This window comes from Staurois parvus, unplaced genomic scaffold (assembly GCF_062004578.1).
Source record: "Staurois parvus isolate SC_StPar_1 unplaced genomic scaffold, SC_StPar_1.0 ptg000695l, whole genome shotgun sequence".
Lineage (NCBI taxonomy): Eukaryota > Metazoa > Chordata > Amphibia > Anura > Ranidae > Staurois > Staurois parvus.
In genome coordinates, this window is record NW_028318491.1 from 760111 (window position 1) to 782576 (window position 22466).

The 22466-nt window shown below is 40.5% G+C and overlaps 1 protein-coding gene across 1 annotated transcript in view; it reads left to right on the forward strand.

The window, feature by feature from the left end:
* Window positions 1-22466, forward strand: part of PUDP (pseudouridine 5'-phosphatase) — a 365717-nt gene that overhangs the window by 91610 nt on the left and 251641 nt on the right. The window lies entirely within an intron of this gene.

Consider the following 22466-nt stretch of genomic DNA (forward strand, 5'->3'; position numbering starts at 1 on the left):
ATGTTTCAGCTGTCATCCGGGTTTCCCACTGACAGCTGAATTTCAAATTATTTCCGTGAATTAAATAAATAATAAAAAAAACAGCGTGGGTCCCCCCTCTCATCCTTACCAAGCCCTTCAGGTCTGGTATGGATATTAAGGGGGAACTCCACACTGAAATTAAAAAAAAAAACAGCGTGGGTCCCCCTCAATATCCATACCAGACCCTTATCCGAGCATGCAGCCCGGCAGGTCAGGAAAGGGGGGGGGGCGAGCGAGCGCCCCCCCCCCCTCCTGAACCATACCAGGCCACATGCCCTCAACATGGGGGGGTGCTTTGGGGCAGGGGGGGCTCCCCCCCCAAAGCACCTTGTCCCCATGTTGATGAGGACAAGGGCCTCTTCCCCACAACCCTGGCCGGTGGTTGTGGGGGTCTGCGGGTGGGGGGCTTATCAGAATCTGGAAGCCCCCTTTAACAAGGGGGCCCCGAGATCCCGGCCCCCCCCCCACGTGAACGAGTCTGCGGTACATGGTCCCGCAGACTTATTCACAAAAAAACTAAGTGTGGTGTAAAAAAAACACAGTACAGGGTCTTTGACAAGTCCTTTATTAAAACAATGTCCCCCGAAGTAGATCCAACGTCAATCACGGCGGCGGCGGCGGCGGCGGCAGGGACCCAAAAAAAAAAAAAAAAAAAAAAAAAGGCTCCGCTCCCGTCCGAGGCTTCCAGCCGTGTGAAGAAGAGGCTAGCTGACATTTCTTATATAGGTATGGGGCGGGGCCAGCCGGGCACATCATCCCCGCCCCTTACCTATTTGAGAAATGTCACCCTGTCTCTCCACTGAGGCTAACTAGCTGAATGCAGGAGACAGTCTGACATTTCTTATATAGCTATGGGGCGGGGCCAGCCGGGAACAGCAAGCATGTGACATGGGGCGGGTCACTCGGATGATGTCCCCGGCTGGCCCCGCCTCATACCTATATAAGAAGTGTCAGCTAGCCTCTTCTTCACAAGGCTGGAAGCCTCGGACGGGAGCGGAACTTTTTTTTTTTTTTTTTTTTTTTTTTTCTTTTTTCGGGTCCCTGCCGCCGCGATTGACGTTGGATCTACTTCGGGGGACATTGTTTTAATAAAGGACTTGTCAAAGACCCTGTACTGTGTTTTTTTTACACCACACTTAGTTTTTTTGTGAATAAGTCTGCTGGACCATGTACCGTAGACTCGTTCACGTAGGGGGGGGGCCGGGATCTGGGGGCCCCCTAGTTAAAGGGGGCTTCCAGATTCTGATAAGCCCCCCACCCGCAGACCCCCACAACCACCCGCCAGGGTTGTGGGGAAGAGGCCCTTGTCCTCATCAACATGGGGACAAGGTGCTTTGGGGGGGAGCCCCCCTGCCCCAAAGCACCCCCCCATGTTGAGGGCATGTGGCCTGGTATGGTTCAGGAGGGGGGGGGCGCTCGCTCGTCCCCCCCCTTTCCTGACCTGCCGGGCTGCATGCTCGGATAAGGGTCTGGTATGGATATTGAGGGGGACCCACGCTGTTTTTTTTTTTAATTTCAGCATGGAGTTCCCCCTTAATATCCATACCAGACCTGAAGGGCTTGGTAAGGATGAGAGGAGGGACCCACGCTGTTTTTTTTTTTTTTTTTTTTTTTTTATTGCGGACCTTTATTATTACATTCAGCTGTCAAAATAAATATTATCTAGACCTTTGAAATAAGTAAAATCATTACAGAAATAATTATAAAGGATAAGAAACAAAAATAGAATCACTAGAACTAAGGAAATCTAGTTAGATTACATGAAGATATGCCGAGTGCTGTTTATTAAACACAATAGACGCGAGCGAGTGCCGGCTGTCAGAGGAATCCACAGTAAGATTCACTATTAGTCAGTGGCTAAAAAGCAAACGCCCATGGCAGAAGTCTAAAAGGTGTTCTGCACATGCTCAGTTGTATCTGCCAAAGACACTGCACGGGCTTCTAGATTTTTACTGTGTCGATTTCCTTGAAAAAAACGATTTTTAACACATTCTTAATTTTTTTGGAAATAGCAGATATTGTTTAAAGTGAAGTCCTGATATTTGGCAAAGCAAATTTCTAAGTGAACATGTCTCTGCAGTGATTTTTCATGGTTTTAGACGTGCTTCTTAGCAAGTCTGTTTTGTGAGTCTGATTTCGGGCGTGTGTCTTTTTGTGAATTAGATTGGGCATCTGCTTATGGGCTCTGCTCAATAGTGAATTAGGTTGCAGGGTAAAAAATGACGGACGCCCATGAAAATTGGGCTTAAGCCCATAAATATGCGCCCACGCCCAATAGTGAATCAGGGCCCTTATGTCAAGTCAGGAGGCGTTGAAGCCTCCCATTCAAGTCTATGGTGATGCTCCTCAAACGCATGTCAGGCCTTTGCAAGGCATTTGCAGAGCGTTAATACCATTAAACTTCATTATAGGCATTGGTGGTGTGGTTTTAACGCTTGGCAAACGCCTATCAACTGCCTCAAAACATGCACAGGGCGTTTGGGGAGCACTTGAGGAGCGTTAAAAATGCTTCCTCAAATGCCTGTCTAACACCTGGCAAACGCTATAAGGGCATTTGGCAAGAGTTAGAAATTAGTCAAGTGTGAACAAACCCTTACTTACCTTTTTTATTGACCACTTTCTGATTTCCCTGAAGGCAGTGGTGGCTTGCCCCGGCCACACAGATGCCCCATGAGAAGCCAATTTTACCATTGCCTTCATAGAAATCCTGTAACTACAAGATGTCATATTGCCATGCATAAGATGAAGCTTATGATGTCGTGTGCTTTAATTCACGCACAAGCCGTACAAAATGAGTTGTTTTCCAAGGCGAAAAAAAGCTTTTTCCTAAGATTTTGCTAGAAGGGTGTGTTGTTTCATATGGTGCATGTATAGGATGAAGTTAATGATGTAATGCTCTTCATCTCTCTCATGCACATTATTGCTTTTCATTTTTAAAATGGTCACATGGGGACAGGGACCCAGGCAGCACAAAATCAGAAATATGATAGCTACCATTGCAGGCTTGGCTTAACAAGATGCAAGATATGATGCTGTTATCCTGGCGAGTCATGGTCTGGAACAGTCATAGAGCAAGTTCCAAGTCAATGGCTATTTTGAAGTAAGGATCAGAAATACTGTCCCAGAAGTTGTGCCTTTACAAACATTGTTGGCAACAGCAGCCCTACGTATCTGTCCTCATAGATTTCCTTTAGGCACAGTTGCAGTATTTGCAGGATAGTATCAGCAGCTCACTGAATACTTTTACATGGGAGTTAAACTTAAAGTATAAGTCCTTTTTTTCTAGTTTTGGATAGAATGCAGAACCCTTGTTTTATTACTGTCTGTATCTCCCCCTGTGGGAGTTTCAAACTCTCTATAGGTTCTGTTGTCTCTGGTACAGAAAGTACAAAAGTCCAACATTTTGAAGCTGTCATGGGACTCAGAAGGTGAAGGAAAACCTTTTGCAATTACAGCTGTTTAAGTGGGGATATCTCATTGCTTTAGAAAGATCTTCTCTTGTTTCCTAATATGTCTGCCTGTCTTACAAATTGTAGCTCCACTGCTAAACACTATAATTACAAAGTCGACAGAATAAGACAGAATAAGAGTGTTTTTTATGTGAGGACAACGGGAGGCAAGTTCATTATTGGCACTCCAGCCAAATATTTTTCTCATTTTGTGATGGAGTGGAGAAAGGTTACATCCTTTGTCAGGTTTTAATCCTATCTATGTTAGGAAAATTCATCTTTATATTCCTGGCGACCATCACCTTAAAATAGCTTCGGATAACATATTTGATACCTACTTTAAAAATGTGTTCTCATTTACATACAACTCCAGCTAAAATGTGCCCCTTCGTTGACCGTTGTTACTGGAAAGGGTGATGTAAGGACATCTTCCAATGGGGACATGTGTCTTTTCCTACTAATAGGAAGTGAGAAAACATGTCACCAACAGTGACAGAGTAACCAAAACTTAAAAGATTATCTAACCCTTGCTTACTCAGTCCAAAACTGCGTGGTGTGGAGTCCACCTTTAATTTGGTCTGAAATAACAACTGCCTGTATTGTCCAATAAGATTTAGTCCTGCAGTCTCCAGCTGTTATCGTAGGATGCAGGTTTTAATCTTATCCAGAAAGCAACATATACTTTTGGATACTTTGATTAAAAAAAAGACTCAGAGAACTTAGTAAATGTTTTTTGTTTCCTTATTTTCATACTTGTGCTAGACACCCTTTATAATCAATATACCTCTTGCAGGATTTATTTACAGTACATTTCAACAATATATAACTCCACAGCTGGCACCCCAGCTATTGGCCAAACTAGTTATCGTTCCAATTTAGGCTCTTCACTGTTTGACTGTGTTGTCACAAAGTATCTTGTTTCTGTACATTTCCCACTTCTCAATCATATTACAGTAAGCTCAAGGTAGAGTTATAACCTTTAGTCCATCTATAATTTATATTGTTTTTTTTCCATCCTATAACTTATAGTGTTACAGGATATATTTTAACTTACAATTGTGTTAGTGACCCTATGCATTATTATCCTTTTAGTACTGATTTTATTAAGCTTCTTGGCTATTCTTAATATGCAATATTCCCTAAGGAACTTTTACCTACAGATATCCTTGTGAAGTGAGGAACAGTTATAACCACAAAACTTGTTTTATTTGGTGAAATAAAAGACATGTAATGTTCCTTATGCAGATGAGTTTGACGTGTTCCTAAATGTATAACTTTGGGCACCTTAGAGCCCCGCAGAAAACTCTGGATGGGAATCTTTCAGGCATAGAGAGTGACCACCTTTATCCTGGGTTCAGACAGGTTTTCTCCACCCATATACTTGGAAAGCTGCATGTTGCTACCCTATGGAGTGACCATAGCAAGTCATTCCTATTGTGGAACCACTTTGAATCATCCATCCTTTTTGAAACAATTTAGTATACTATAAGGGTTCTCCCACCTCCCTCTTTCCTTTTTCCAGTGGACACTCTGAGTAACACCAGAAATCACAGGCCAGCTCTTCACGAATGAATCCTTCAGACTGCATTTGACCATCTTCCCTTAGATTCCTGCAGGCTGGAAAACCTCTTTGACCAACCCAAATCTCAGAGTTGGTCATGCCATGTCATGCATGCAGTCCGGTTATTAAAATTCAGTCTGTAAATGGCATAATTTAATTGGACTTGTTTTCAATTTTTATACCAAATGCTTTCAGGATACAAATGATATGTTACATTTGTTACTTTGCAAGCCTCTTTGAAGTCTGCTGATGAAAAAAAATACCTCAATGAATGCGTTAATTTAAAATTGCAGATGTTACAGAAGTTCATTTAGTATTCCGTTGTACATAGCAATTGCAGAGTCTGTTAGAAAATCAGCTATTATACTTAATTGCATGTCACGCTATTAAAAATCAATAGGACATAGACTGTTTTTGAAAAGGAATGTAAATTATAGCTAAGAAAGATGGGATGAGCTATTTTGTTTAATTAATTTTTATTACATTTCTTTACAAAATAGTCTTGGCTACTAGTCAAATGAATATAACATGTTTTCAATTCACTATCAGCACTGAACATCTTAAAGGGGAAACAAAACCTGTTTGACTTTCAACTCACAATATTTTGTGTTATTAGTGGCAAAAGCCCATGTACTTAAAGCCTAAAAAAATAAAATCCCCTTCCTTACCATACTCTCTCCCGTCTACTTGCTTCCGTTCATTCACCAATTGTTTAATTTAAAAAAAAAAAAAAAAACTTTGTTAAACCCTTTTACCTTACCTTACTCCACCATTGTGTATCCCTTCCTGTTACATTGGTGGAGAATGGCGATCCACTACCACAGCCTGGGCCTACCATCACCAGTCTTGTTGCTGACCTTCATTGTGGTATCACCATGCAGTGATGGAGTCTTCAAGACCTGCGAGGACCCTGTCAATTCACAGCCATCTTGAAGTTTCCAAGTCATCATGCAAAGGTATAAAAGTATAGTGATCTAAGGACTAGGCACTGCAAGATGCATGCTAATATATTTTTTGCCATAAAAGCCTCTTCTCTGTCTTTCTAATTTAATTTCACTTTGCAACTTATTTTTCCTAGCTTTGTGGCTAGGCTTCATCAACTGCCACCCTCTGTGGGATTGCAGACTGCATCCCCCCCCCATGACCAGAACATTCCCCAAATACGACCATTAAGAAAGAAACCATTAGGCAGATTATGGCGAGAAATTGCGGCACTATTTTGGTATTACACAAAATAAACCATGTACAAAACTACAATAACCGTTGATGAAATTCAGACATGCAAAATATAATATAACACCTTCTTCTGCCTCAGTTATTGGAACTCGAGCCATCACATAAAACATCTGCACTGCCGAGAATGTCCCCCCTGGCTCCAGGGTGACAGCACCTTACAAAGTGCGCACGACAAAAAAAGGGGGGGGGGAGGAGCTCTTCTGCTTTCAGGCTGGCCACTGATCCAAATGATCCAGGTGCCCCTTATATTCTGTCAGCCAATGCTCCAGAAACTTCCGTGACTCCCAATTGGATCCCAGGAATTCTGCTTAACAAAATTTAAAGGGGCCAACACCAAATTTTCTCACACATGACAAACCCACCATTTACCACTACAAACAAGCCCATTTGAGAGGGGAGGGCGGGTGGCGGCCGCAATCCCACGAAAGTGGTCCCAAAGGTTTGTACCCACTTTTGCCATTCTAAGAGAATGCCCTTGCTGGCCATTTAGTCTCACTGGACAGACTAATGGCATTTAGCATGGCTTACTCATCAAGTAAAGGAAAGTCCCTGATGCAATAGAAAAAAAAAGGGAAGAAGAGATGTGATTTCAGTGCTTCAGCTGTGAATTTGAGGACATATTTCTCCACAATACATGCAGCTACAGGTCTAGATTTAATGCTCATTTATACATCATTAGAAATATGTACGTAGTTTAATATACATAGAATGGGCACAGGCTCACTTAAGCAGAAACACAGCCTGAATGCAGGGGATAATCTAAAAAACGTCCTTTTTAATATAATAACAAAAATATGGAAACACAAGCATTTACAAAATTAAATCACTTCAAGGATTACGTTAAAGTGGCTGTAGAGTCAATATATGTTTAGCATAATGCATTCCCTGCATTAAAGTGTTACTAAACCCACAAAAGTAAAATCAGTCTATATGCAGAAAAGCATACTTGTTATACTCACTGTGGAACCTAAGGGGTGAATCCTCTGCATTGTTTAAAAATGCTGTTTGATCCTGACTTCTTTGATCCTCCCCTTCTTTCAGTCTCTCCCTCTTATCTCCTGATAAGACATTTAATGGAGACACTCTGCACATGCTCAGTTTGGAGTGTGTTGCTAGAGAGTTTTTTTTTTCTTGGCAGAGTGCATGTGATCAGCAGAGGGCCAATCAGCACTGTCCAGGCAAAGGTCAGGGATTGTACATCCTCCTAGAGTAGAAAGAAAACTCTGTCTACAAGCTTTAACCAGTGCTCTACTGGACACTGAAAGAAGTCACAAGACTGCTCTAACTGCTGATGAGAAAAAGTATTTGGCAGTTTATATTTACTAAAATAATTGCATTTCCATGTAGTGTGTACTGTGAGAGACCAGATAGAGTGAATGCAGGGTCCTGGGTTTAGTAACACTTTAAGGTAAAATATGTCCCAGTATTCGTATCACCCCCTCACCCTGCTAAGGATGGATCCAGCGCTGTGCCCATCTGTAGAGTCTCTCTCCTCTCCCTCCACTCTCACAGGCTTTGCTGAGGCAGTGGGAGCCTTTGACTCCTGCTGCTGTTAATCAAATCCTGTGAGCAGAGAGTGGGGGGGATAGGGGGCAAACCACGCTGCATGTGTCTATGGACTCTCGCAGCTTGGCTCAGGACCGAGCACACACATGTGCACTCATAGCAAGCGGAGGACTCCAGAAGAGGAGTTTTGGGGTTGCTCTGTGCAATACCATTGTATAACATGTTTGTTGTTTTAAAAAAAAATATTTAAACCGTTACAATCCCTTTAAGGCTACATTCACACTGCAACACCAAAGTTGTGCGACTTGCTTGCGATTTCTTTGCAAGTTTTGTGATTTAACATTGCAGTCTATGACACTCTAGTCGTACCAGCCTCACAGAAAAGTAGTGCAGGACCCTTTCTTTTTTTGTTGCTGTGACTTTAGTCACATTGGAATTAATTTGTTTTGACTTGTCATACAACTTTGTGTCGCAAGTCGCATGATAAGTTGCAGCAGTGTGAACCGGGGCTAAGTTAACAATGCATTAATAGGCTTAAAATATGTAATCACTGAGAACATTGTGGAGTGATTTACTAAAACTGGAGAGTGCAAAATTTGGTGCAGCGCTGTATACAAACTAATCAGCTTCCAGGTTTTATTGTCAATACTTAATTGAACAAGCTGAGGTTAGAATTGGCTACCATGCACAGCTGCATTAGATTTTGCACTCTCCAGTTTTAGTGAATAAAACCCTATATGTGCCCTTTAGGTAGTGGCGGTGCATTTATATTGTAAAGTGTATGAAATCTACAATATTTTGCTATCTATTCTCACAAATTTGGATAAAAATAAACTCACTTTAGAAAGCTGTTATCACACCCTAGATTTAGTAGACAGTGCATTAGACTTTTACACTATATTTCTTTTTAAATACCTTTAAAGGGGTGAATAAAATGTTCACATATCACTATGATGTGTCTACCCTTAATCTTCTAGCACACAGGGTGTACACTTCTTGTTAATCGTGGGGTTCTCAAAGCCTGTTGAATGATACAGTAACATGGATTGGTAACCATATATTCTTCTCTTTTGTAAATACATTCTGTCAGCAAACAAAGAAAAAAAAGTTGGTTTTGTTATAATTTATATTGTATTTATGAGAAATTAAGTAAAATATAATGGTTTCCCTGACTTTAAATATTATAGGTGACTGACGCTTTTGTTTTCTCCAAATATCATATTTGTTCATTCAACAATTAACTGAACAAAACATAACTCCGGCACGTCTACTATTCTTTTGTGACCGCAAAAAATTGGGGAAAAACAGTTGTTGAAATGTGACAATGAGCATGCCAAAAAAATCATAAAAGCTAAACTTTGCAGGTTTACCACCAGAAATATGAAACACCTAAAGTGCAGTGCATAGTGTTTTCTCCTGGCCAGAGTAATCAAAAAAAGCTAATAATTTGGAGGAATGTGTAACCCAGCCCTTTTCCTTAAAAATGTGGGCTCGCAGCCACCATGTGGTTTGACTATACCTTCCTTGTTAATCCTTCAATTGGTTAGAATTTAATAAAAAATACCCCCCCCCGTGAACTTCAACAGAGCTCATTGCAATGTTCTCAAGATTCAAACTATTTACAAACCAAACCCAGGCAGATTAGCTTAGCCATAAAGTTTATGTCTCTTTGTGCACGATGTGAGCACTTCCGATTTTGGTTACCCACCAAAGGGTTTTCTCAGGATACAGGAGAGAGTTTGCTACTAATGAGATCCTTTTGAGGGGACCGTTGGAGACTAGCTGCCTTGGGCACATCTGCAGTGATGGATTACAGGTCCCCTTCTAGTCATTGGTCATGCTGGTTTCAATATTTATATCAATAAATAATACTTGAAGACCCAATTATAAAGCAGTCTTAAGCAATGTACACACAATAAGAATATCGGATGAATGACAGAATAAAAATTTGAAAGTGATGTATTGTATTTTCGGATGAAAACTGTTCTGATTAAACGGAAATCGTACGATAGAAACATTTTTGTGCTTCTCCCTTCAAATAATTTAGAATGAAAGCTGTGTACTAACAATTAAATTATCGTACAATCGTTTTGAAAGCAGTATTTTTTGTACTATTTTCTGATCGTGTGTACTAGGCTTTAGGGCCTTACTGTTGCCATGCTGCTGCTTTAAGAAAATCCAACACCTCTTTAGGGCAAAATGCAGATACAAGGTAAACACCTTTAGAAATAGGCTTCTTAGTATTGTAATGAATTGTCTTATTCGAAACTTGAATGCTTATCTAAACTACCATCTCTATGCAGATATGAAGAGGGAAAGTACTCGAGGAGTATCACACTCATTATGGTATTTTGGGTCACCAATTATATTATCTTGTCACGAGTATGATGTATTGCGTTCTACTGTCTAGAATCAGGACGCAGTACAGTACAAGGGCCAGTACTCTTGTACTGTCAACCACTTTAACCTCCCTGGCGGTATGATTATTTCAGATTTTTGGTGCTGAAAGCGGTACCATTATTTTGCATGGAAATATGTAGTTTTTTTTATTGTAGGCCTGTAATTTTTAGGAATAACTCACTGAAATCTGTCCGAACAAGAGTCTAGTAAACATTCCGGATATGATTAAACTTGAAACACAAAATCATAAATTATAATTTAATAAATAATCATAAAAAATAATATAATAATAAATTTAATTCAATAATATATTCAAACCAAAAACATTGAAATTTGAAATATAGCGCCAAGTTCGCTTATCGCTGAGCAAAGTCGCAAAATCGTTTTCAGTGTCTGATGACGAATTTCCCCAAAATCATTATCACTCAATTCTGCAAGTGGTTCTGATTTACTATCGCTGTTCTCTAGCCGGTCTAAAACTGCTTTTGACCTAAAAGGACGCTTTTTGGACTTTTCTAAGTTTCCAGTCAGAAAGAACAGTCAAAATGCAGTCAGGGCACAGGACAAAGCACTAGGGACAAAATGTATGTGAAATGCTTTGAAACAGCAATGTTTTGCTATGTAATATTCGTTTACCAAAAAAGACAGTTTTTAAAATTTTTAAATTTGCCGCCGGTTTCGGCCCCCGTACGTCCCGATGTCACAGGGACCGAAACACAGAAGCCGGATGCCGGCATCGGCTGGAGGAGATGGCCAGGGACGCTGCAGGAGGGACATTGCGGGAGCGAAGGACAAGGTAAGCGCTGCAGGGAATCCCTGAGCAACGCCGCATGGTAAGCCCGACTGTAGCTCGGGGATACCGCTTTTGGTACTGAAATTTCACCCCGAGCTACACTCGGGAATACCGCCAGGGAGGTTAAGACAGGCAGTTGACAAATCTGGCTAAGATAGGGCCCAGCAAAGCTTTTTCCAGTGTCTAGTCATCTGAAGGTAGCAGCATATAACCTATGGTTTAAGATTCAGTTCCTGTATTCTGTACTGTAATATCTGGAATTTACATTTATATCAAAACTCTAATTTTTTTGTTATTTTAAAGTGTAAGTAAAGGCTAAATATTAATTTGCTCTAAATGCTTCACCCTCCTCTTACTTATGCTGTATACTGCTGGTAAAAAAAGATCTTTGTAAATAACGTATTTCAATTCAGTTCAGTACATGATGCAGACGCTTTGGCTCCCCTCAGCTGCTGCAGAGGATTGGCTGATTAGTGGTCTCAACAGGTGTCTTTAGTACCACCACATACCTGCTAGCATGGTGCATGGTGGAATCCATATGTTCAGAGCTGAACAAGGTGAATACCTGAGTTCCATCCTCCTGCATCACACCAGCAATACCACATACACTATTTTGCCCAAAATATTGGGACACCCCTCCAAATCATTGGATTTAGGTGTTCCAATCACCTCCATGGCCACATGTATATAAAATCAAGCACCAAGGCATGCAGACTGCTTCTACAAACATTTGTGAAAGAATGGGTCGCTCTCAGGAGCTCAGTGAATTCAAGTGTGGTACCGGGATAGGTTGCCACCTGTGCAATAAGTCCATCCGTGAAATTACCTTGCTACTAAATATTCGACGGTCAGCTGTTCGTGGTGTTTTAACAAAAGTGGAAGAAACTGGGAACAACAGAAACTCAGCCACGAAGTGGTAGGTCACATAAAATGACAGAGTAGGGCCAGCGCATGCTGAAGTGCACAGTGGGCAGAAATTTGCCAACTGTCTGCAGAGTCAATAGCTAAAGACCTCCAAACTTTGTGTGGCCTTCAGATTAACACAACAACAGTGTGTAGAGGGCTTCATGGAATGGGTTTCCATGGCTGAGCAGCTTCATCCAATCCGATGGACACTTCTGGGTTTGGCAGTTGCCAGGAGAACAGTACTTGTCTGACTGCATTGTACCAAGTGTAAAGTTTGGTAGAGGGGGGGTAATGGTTGTTTTTCAAGGGTTGGGCTTTGCCCCCTAGTTCCAGCAAAGGGAGCTCTTAAAGCGCCAGCATACCAAGCTATTTTGGACATTTCATGCTCACAACTTTGTGGGAACAGTTTGCGGATGGCCCCTTCCTGTTCCACAAAGCAAGGTCCATAAAGACATGAATGAGCGAGTTTGGGGTGGAGGAAATTGACTGACGTGCACAGAGTCCGGACCTCAAACCGATAGAACACCTTTGGAATGATTTAGAGTGGAGACTGTGAGCCAGGCCTTCTCGTCCAACATCAGTGCTTGACCTCACAAATGCGCTTCTGGAAGAATGGTCAAACATTCCCATAGACACACTTCTAAACCTTGTGGACAGCCTTCCCAGAAGAGTTGAAGCTGTTATAGCTGCAAAGGAGGACCAACTCAATATTAAACCCTCTGGACTAGGACTTGGATGCCATTAAAGTTCATGTGCGTGTAAAGGCAGGTGTCCCAATACTTTTGGCAATATAGTGTATCTAACCTAAAGATAAATTACACTAGATCAGAGGCCCTTAATGTATCTGTTCCGCAGATTATTTTGCAGGGAACACAGTGAAACTGCCCATTCAAAGGGGTACCCAAGGCTCTCAACTATCTGGGGGTGTGGATCACATCTAACTTAGCCAACCTTTTCAAACTAACTATAAACCCCTTCTAAATAGAGTTTCCCAGGATCTTAATAATTGGGTGATGAAACCCTTCTCATGGTTTGGTTGGGCGTAGCAGTTAAAGTGTTACTAAATCCACAACCCTGCATTCACCATATCTGGTCCCCCACAGAAAATGGAAGTGCAATTATTTTAGTAAATATAAACTGCTAAATACCTTTTCTCATCAACAGTTAGAGCAGATTTGTGTCTGCTATCAGTGTTCAGCAAAGCACTGGTTAAAGCTTGTAGGAGGAGTTTTCTTTTTGCTCTAGGAGGATGCAAAACCCATGACCTCTGTCTGGACAATGCTGATTGGCCTGTGCTGATCAAATGCAGTCTCCCAAGAAAAAAAAAAAAAAAACTTCTAGCAATCCACATTAAACTGAGCATGTGCATGTCGCTATGGGTTCAGTCTGTCTTATCAGGAGATAAGATGTAGACATTTGAACAAGAGGAGGGGCAGAGAAAACAGGATCAAATAGCCTTTTTACACAATGCAGAGGATTAACTCCCTAGTTTCCATAGTGAGTATAATAAGCATGGTTTACTGCATATACAGACTGATTTTACTGTTTTGGGTTTAGTAACACTTTAAAATGACAATTCTACCTAGGATTTAATATAATTTTCATATACTAGCTATTGACATACCTACCAGCTTCTTTAAGCAACTACATTCAGTTGTTTGCACCTTTATTTGGTCCCATAAAAAGACCAAGAATCAACTTACAACTATTCTCTCAATCTAAAACTACAGGTGGCATAGGAATGCTCATTTTTTTGCAACACACTTAGCTAGAGTAGTTGATTGGAATTGTCACAAAGACAATAAAGGCTGGGTAGGCCTAGAGATCCTGGGAAGCTTCACCCTACATAAATTTTTACCATGGGTTCCATGGGATACATGCCCACCACAAGCAAAACATCGTCCGTTGATTGAACCTACTCCAGCAGTGTTCCACAGGGTTTCTAAAATGCATGACATATCTTCCTCTTCTGGGCCGTTAACTCCTATAGTACATAACCCAGACTTCATCCCCAGCCGGGTTCTGAACAAAACTGCAACTAAAGATACCAGAACTCCTTTAGTAGTTACACACTGTATAGAAAGAGGTAAATGTAAAAGCTTTGAAAAATCGAAGGGTGAGTTAACCTCACCTGTCCTTACCCATTGGACTTACAGTATGTCCAACTACACACCTATATCCATTCTTCCACTGGGAAGAATTTTTCAGATCATTGATTCCCTTTAAATCCAATTGCTTAAAAGGACTAGTGGTAGAAACAACGACTTTAATATACAAATGGTTACAAAATTCAGCTAAAGAGGATAAAGTCAGATTTCTTTCAGATTGGGAATTGGCATTCAACACTACCTTTACAGATGAACAGTGGACAAATGCTTGTATTTTAGCTCATAAAATAGATTCCAGGAGACATTATACAAGCTTTTAACCAACTGGTATGCCACTGCAGCCAAATTAAAGAAATGGTTTCCATCATCCCCTGATATACAGTATGTTGGAAATGTGGTAAAGACAAAGGAACCATGCTGCATATTTGGGGGAGTGCCCATTGATTAAATTTTTTTGAAAAGAGGTCTTCAGATTGATTAAGCATATCACAGAGATTTAATTAGAGCTTACTCCAGATTGCTGTTTATTACATGTACAAATAAAAATTTCTATTGGAGAAAAAAAATTGATCTACACTTGAAAATAATTCCAGAAGGACTTATCACAGAGCACTTCCAGGTTCACAGTTTCCAAATGGTTGTAGTGCCTAGAAAAGTAAACTTTTTTTTTAGGCTTTATAGAGATGATCAAGCTACCGAATCACATCCACCCTTGCTGCAGGGATACTGAAGCTTAGTTTGATTACAAGGGCATGCTGAATGACTTTGAGACTGTAATAGGCTTCAAAGACAGCACTGTTAATTTAATGGTGCCGGCGTGCAAGTGATGGTGTTGTTCTGCTATTAAATTAATGGTGCTGGCAGGGAAACGGTTCATAACTGAATGGATGTAGTATTCACAACTATGTCTGACATTTAAGAGTGGCAGTTACCTAAAAATCATTTCTCCTTTTCAAAAGATTAAAGCCATATACATTAGGAATAGTTACCTTTTTGTTTTACATTTGTCAGCTAGCAGCACCACATTATGAGATTTATTGGCTTTTCTGCCTGTGCAAGAAAACCTTTGCATTACTTTCCATTTGCTTTTCCTGTTTTAAAAATACAACATGCTGCAGTTTGGATTCTTCTGGCTTGTATGGTATTATAATATAGACTATGTGACTATAAACTAGTAAATATGATAAGGTTAATGTAAATAACATTATCAATGAGTGCCTCTGTGAGACTTTTTACATTTTAATGGGATCAAAAAATAAAATGATAATTCTGGATATCAGGAGAATAAAATTCAACAAAAATGTGTTTTACAAATGTATATTCATCTCTGAGCTATGCTTCTGTTCGTCACAGACCATACTTTTTTTTGCCTGTTTATGAAACAGTCACCAAGCGCTCTGGATCTCATGCTAGATTCTCCAGTCTTTTTTTTTCACCTTAAAGAAAATGTGCACTGTCAGAAGTAGTGATGAGCAGAACATACCTGGGTTCAGTTCAAGGTGGAATCTGTGAACTTTACTGAAGTTCAGGCACTGGTACCAAAGCCTACTGAAGTCAGTGGGAGCTGAATGTTAAAAAAAGCAGTGGCCATTGTGAAGGCTAATTGGCAATGCATTGTCAAATAAGAGGCATGGGGGACTGGTCACTGACCTGGTGAACAAAGGCAAAAGCAAAAAAAAAAAGTCAGCTAAAGTCCATGTATGGTACACCCAGAGTTAACTCCGTACTAGCTGCTATACATTCATGATAGCTCCTCACAGGGACTGGACAAATCTCTAAGCCAGCAAAACAGAAAAAGAACACTGGAAGGCGCATTTGGTAAATAAGGAGAGGACAAATGGCAACTCACATTTAAAAAGAGAAAAAGCATTTATCGTATAGCCTCAGTCAGGCAGATTTCTCTTTCTCAGCTATGGTAATGGAGATTCCAGACCAGAAAATGTAGGAAACTGCCATTGTCTGGGTATGCCAAAGGTGTCAGAAGCATCAGACAGCATAAAAGACAATGGGGAATGAAATTACGTGGCTGCACATTTCAAGGTCACCCTTCCTCTTTGTCAAGCCTCTTGACAAAGAGGCAGGGTGGCCTTGAAACATGTAGTTATGCTACCTCTTTTTCATGCCTGTTTACAGAGGCTGGGCAGCCTTGAAACACATAGCCATGCCTCCCTTATCTTAGATGAAGGTCTGCTATAGATGTTAATGGGTACTCCACACACACAACAAGAAAAGAATGCATAGTGCCCCCACTAAAAATACATAAAAGACCCTTATCCTTAATGAGGGTTGGGTATTGAAGACAAGTGCCTTTTCACCACAAACCCTGGCCTGGTGGATGTGGGGGGCTGCTGATGGGCTTATCAGAATATGGAAGCCCTCTTTAAGATAAATTGATTACATTTTTTACAGGTTACTTCAAGAGATTTTTGGCCGGTGCTATTGATCTTCATAGTTTTTTGTGCTCGTTATCACTTTTATATATTGAAATATATTTTAATCTGTAGCAATAACATACTGTGCATTGGTGGAACTGCCATAGTTCTAGACAGTCTGCCTGTGAGATGAAATCCAAGGAAATAGTTTCACACATGCATGTGTGGATATTCACAATTCACAATACTTAAACAAATATGAAATAGTACATTATCTCACATCTGGTCTGATCAGAACCAAGTTATGCTTTTGAAAGTTTTGGACAACATATTTGTAGACCTAGCCAGCACATATACAACAGAAAAAAATTGGGGGTTGTCTTACTAAAGGCAAACAGACTTTACACATTGCAAGGGATGTTTGCAACTATACACTTTTCAAGGAAATTTACCCCAGAGGTTAGTGAATGAGGTAAAGCTGTGCTGATTTTTATCATCAAACTACAGTATTTTCTGGCGTATAAGGCTACTTTTTATACTTAAAAATATACCCCAAAAATTGGGGGTCATCTTATACGCGGGGTATAAAATGTGAACCTTGAGTTTTTTTGGGTCAAGCTGGCTGGATGTGTGGTAATACTGTACATACAGTATACTGTGCTGAGCCAAGCTGGCTGGATGTGTGGTAATACTGTACATACAGTATACCACGCTGAGCCAAGCTGGCTCAAAACAAATGTCCCTATCACAGATTAATCTGTCAGCCCGCTGGATGTGTGGTATATACAGTATACTGAGCCAAGCTGTTTCAAAATGTACCGGTACGTCCCTACTGTAATCAGCCCGCTGGATGCGTGTATGTACGGTAGCTGCGGCTACATACAGTATACACAGGGCCAATCACGGCGAGTGATGTATTCTACTAATGAATACAAAGCCTGCTCGGAGTCAGAGAGGTGGGCTGATGATGTCACAACCTCAGACAATCTGAACAGGCTTTGTATTCATTAGAATACATCGCTCATCATGATTGGCCCAGCATATACTGTATGTAGCCTCAGCTACTGTACATACACACATCCAGTGGTCTGATTACAGTAGGGACGTACCGGTACGTTTTGAAACAGCTTGGCTCAGTATACTGTATATTCCGCACCTCCAGCGGGCTGTCAGATTAATCTGTCATAGGTACATTTGTTTTGAGCCAGCTTGGCTATGCACGGTATACTGTATGTACATTACTGCACATCCAGCGGGCTGTATATATACTGTATACTTTATGTAGCCTAAGCTACCGTATTACCGCACATCCTGCGGTAACCATCTGATTTGGAATTTGATCCATATGATGACTGTCTTACAAATGTATCACAAGATGGCATTCATGAATTTATGATGAACATGAGGATTTTGAAGGATTTTAAGTACCAGTAAGTCATAACCATTATCAATTAAAAAATCTGATGTTTTTAAATGGTGTTGCCTTTTAAGGGGGGTAGCCTTATATGGCGAGTATAGCCCAAAACCTATATTTTAACTGGAAAATTAGGGGGTCGTCTTATACACCCAGTTGCCTTATACGCCGGAAAATACGGTAGCAAAGTTTTTATTTTTACTTTTTCACACGGTCGAGTATTTTTTGCAAACTGAAATTTCACAACATTCACTAAGCTTTTTGGAAAGTTTTTTTGCAAAGTTCAACTTCCCTTGCATAGTTAAATAGCCTATTTTAATTTAGTAAATCAACTCCTAAATGTTAAACAGCTCACTAACAGTATTATTTTTTCCCCAGTTTTCTGCACTGAAAAATCCTGCTTAAACATTACTGCCACATGACTGTTCTATCACTATAGGTGTAATAGGGGTCTATTTGCAGGCTTCAGGGGATTTCACAGTTGTATTTGGCATCGCTAATAAACATTACATCCAGGATTCACAGAGTGTTAATCCCATCAATCACACATTAGCATGAACCGGCTGCATCACTGGATTCTTATCCAATGCAGGGAATTTGAGCTTGATAAATTGTAGTCTAAGAATGGTACCCATGTACATTAGCATAAATTGTCTGAGTAATAGGTCTTATCAGATGGTGGTAACCCGTATAAACGATTTGGCTTCCAATTTGATGCTCTGTGGTTTTGTTTCCTGTTTATATTGTTGTACCAGAGGCAGTTTATTATTCTGGCTTGATCTTAAAAATGTACGAGGACCACATTGCCCTCAGATCGTTGTCTATTCCTTTTATTTGTCTCTTAGTTCCCACTGCATTAGTAATAAATTAGGCTGTAGGACAGCAACAGCTTAAGCCATATGCCTTCAATTTATCTTTAACTCTCACTTGCTGAGAACACCACCTGGTACTGCCAAGTGTACACTTTTTTTCTTTCAGTTAGGCTATCAATCTTGAAGCTATCAGAGCTAGGTCTGTTAAATTTGTGCTGATTTGAAGCAGTATTGTGATATATGTCCTGTGGGCTTTTGGGGCTGCGTTACTCCATTTTTTTCCCCATTAAAGTGTGCTAAAGGAATTGTACATATAAGACTTTTGTTGGATGGATTATATATATATATGTATATATATATATATATATGTGTGTGTACATTGTGTGTGTATGTGTGCATATTTTTTTACATATTCCTCTGTCTGACTTAGAGTACATAGGTTGCTATAAATTATATCTGAAAGAAAATCTTGGCCGTCAAAGGTTACAGCGGTATTAAACCCAAAAGCAAACATTTATTGTATTGCAGCTTACTAATTCTTAGATGTGATGAACTGTATTAGTTTACTTTTTTTGGCTTTCTTCTATTTTCAGCTGGTGATCCAGCCGGCAAGTCTCCTGTTGTTTAGCACAAGCTCTCCAGCAGGATATATCAGTTTATGTTGGATGAGACAGACAAACCAATTAACACCGGGAGGGGATGTTAAAACGATTAGCTTTTATTTATTCACATAAAACCTTTATGCCAAAAACAAAAAAAATATTTGCTGCAACTGATTATAAAGTCTAAACTAGAAACTGGCTTCAATTTATTAGTGTATTTAAATCTGCTAGTTCATCTAACTACCTCAACCCCCCTGACTGATAATGCTACTGTCTTCTGTACATTCTGTGCTCTTTCATCCAGAGTGGGGGCACGCTAATACAGGTGGTGTTTTACTGGCTAGGTCACCAGGTGAAAGCAAGGAGGCATTGGAATGTATGATAGACAGCCTACTCATTGGATAATTGTGAATTTTAAGATGAAAGAATGAATTGACTGGGAGAATAGTCAGTGCCAGCAGAGTTGCTCCCCATGGGCCACACTGTATGGAGAGTGGACAGGTGAGCATTAAGGAAAACTCTTTGGCTAGGTTCACACTAGTTTGACTGATTTTTAGAGTGATTATGTAGTGAGATTTGTTCACATCTGATATGTTCTTGATACTAATACATTTAAAGAGCCTCTGATTTCTGGCTGACAACAAAATGTAAACAAAGGAGCTGTCATTGAAAATACAAAAGCAGTGTGGGGGTCCCCCTAATCAATACCAAGCCCTTCATGTCTGGTATGAACTTTAAGAGGGATCCCAGGCCCAAAAAAATCCATGGATTGCCCCCCCTCCCAAAAAAAAACATAATAGGCCCTAGTATGGATTGTAAGGGAGATGTTATGCCAATTTATTTTTTCTAAATGGCGTGATGTCCCGTCCCCCCCCAAAAAAACCCCCAACATACTAGCATGCAGCCTGGCAGGCCAGTAAAGGGGGGACGAGTGTGCAGCCCTCTTTCCTGAACCATACCAGGCCAAATGCTCTGTGTCGGAGGGGGGGATTTGCCATGTGGGGTCCCCTGGCAAAACACTTTTTCCCAATGTTAAAGAAGACATGGGCCTCTTCCCCACAACTGTAAACCAGTGTTTGTGGGTATCTGCTGGCAGGAGCTTATCAGAATCTGGAAGGCCACTTTAACATTAAAGGGTCCCAGATCCTGCCTTCTTGATGTGCGTAAGTATGGGGTACATGATGAATGTGTAGGGATATTATGTACCCCCTAATGGGAACTCTGAGCTATAGTCATTATAAAGGCTGTGCACACCCTACAATTATTGGAGCCATTGACTCCTTAACAACAAATAACTCATTCCTGCTGGCAGTGTAAAAATTCAGTAGCATAAAAAAATCATTGGATTCAGGTGTTCCAATCACATCCATGGCTACCGGTGTATACAATCAAGCACCTAGGCATGCAGACTGCTTCTACAAACATTTGTGAAAGAATGGGTCGCTTTCCGGAATTCAGTGAATTCAAGCATGGTACCGTGATAGGTTGTAACCTGTGCAATAAGTCCATTCGTGAAAGTTCCTTGCTACTAAATATTTCATGGTCAACTTTTAGTGGTATTATAACAAACTGGAAGCAACTGGGAACAACAGCAGCTCAGCCACGAAGTGGTAATCCACACAAAATGACAGAGCGGGGTCAGCGCACAGTGCGCAGAAGTTGCCAACTGTTTGCAGAGTCAATAGCTAAAGACCTCCAAACTTCGTGGCCTTCAGATTAGCACAACATTGCAAGGAGAGCTTTATGATATGGGTTTCCATGGCCGAGCAGCTGCATCCAAGCCTTACATCACTAAGTGCAATGCAAAGCATTGGATGCAGTGGTGTAAAGCATGCCATCACAAGACTCTAGAGCAGTGGAGACATGTTCTCTGGAGTGATGAATCACGTTTCTCTGTCTGACAATCTGATGGAGGTGTCTGGATTTGGCGGTTGCCTAACTGGATTGTGCCAAGGGTAATGCTTGTTGGAGTAGGGGTTATGGTGTGGGTTTTGTTTTTCAGGAGTTGGGCTTGGCCCCTTAGTTTCAGTGAAGGGAACTCTTAAGGCATCAGCATACTAAGACATTTTGGACAATTTCATGCTTCCAACTTTGTGGGAACAGTTTGGGGAGGGCCCCTTCCTTTTCCAACATGACTATGCACCAGTGCACAAAGCAAGGTCCATAAAAACATGGATGAGCGAGTTTGGGGTGGAGGAACATCACTGGCCTGACCTCAAACCAATAGAACACCTTTGAGATGAATTAGAGCAGAGACTGCAAGCCAGGCCTTCTCGTCTGACATCAGTGCCTGACCTCACAAATGCTCTTTTGGAAGAATGGTCAAACATTCCCATAGACACACTCCTAAACCTTGTTGGCAGCCTTCCCAGTAGAGTTGAAGCTGTTATAGCTGGGAAGACTGGGATGCCAGATTAAAGTGTGCGTGTAAAGGCAGGCATCCCAATACCTTTGGCAATATAGTGTGTGTGTGTACATATATATGTGTGTGTGTGTGAATGTATATGTGTGTGTGTGTGTGTATATATATATATATATATACACATTTTACTTTTTTTTTTTTTTACTTTTTGTGCACCTTACAGACAAGCTCAATCAGCCTACATTTGCAAAAGTAAGGTCTGAATTATTGGCAACCTGAATTAAAATAGTCTTATAAAATATACACATGAGACCAGGGTGATTCTTTGGTGTATTCATTTGAATACAGGTATACAGAGCTGTCTGTTATTCTCATTTAAAATAGGTGTTTTTATCCTTGTAAAACCAGCAGCTAAACTACTATGAGCACAACATGTCCATAAAAGAGGAGTTACTGAAATTCTTTTCAAGCACAGTAATTATGTATCAAGGGCAGGCTATAAATTAGAGGCACTGGGTGGCTTCATGATGTCACCATTGCACCTAATGCAACAGTACATCAGTAGACAGCTATAGAGTACCATGAAAATGTAGTAATGTTGTTTATAAGGTATATACTTATATAAAACGTGTTGAATGGAATATCTTTATAATGATAAGAAAGGATGATTATTATCATGTCAGGTATAGGTAGTATTTTTCCTGATAAGTGAGTTATACTAGGTATTCATATTTAAATTCATCTACATTTTAATTAACTACAGCAAGGTATAATCATATACTGAATTATCAAAAAAACTGTGTACATTGAGTAATTATTACACTGTATAATTACAGTATTAAGATTAACCTATAGGAATTCTTTGTTAAAAGACACGCTAATTGCTGTTTGAAGAAAGTATTTTCAAGGTCACAAAAAAACATC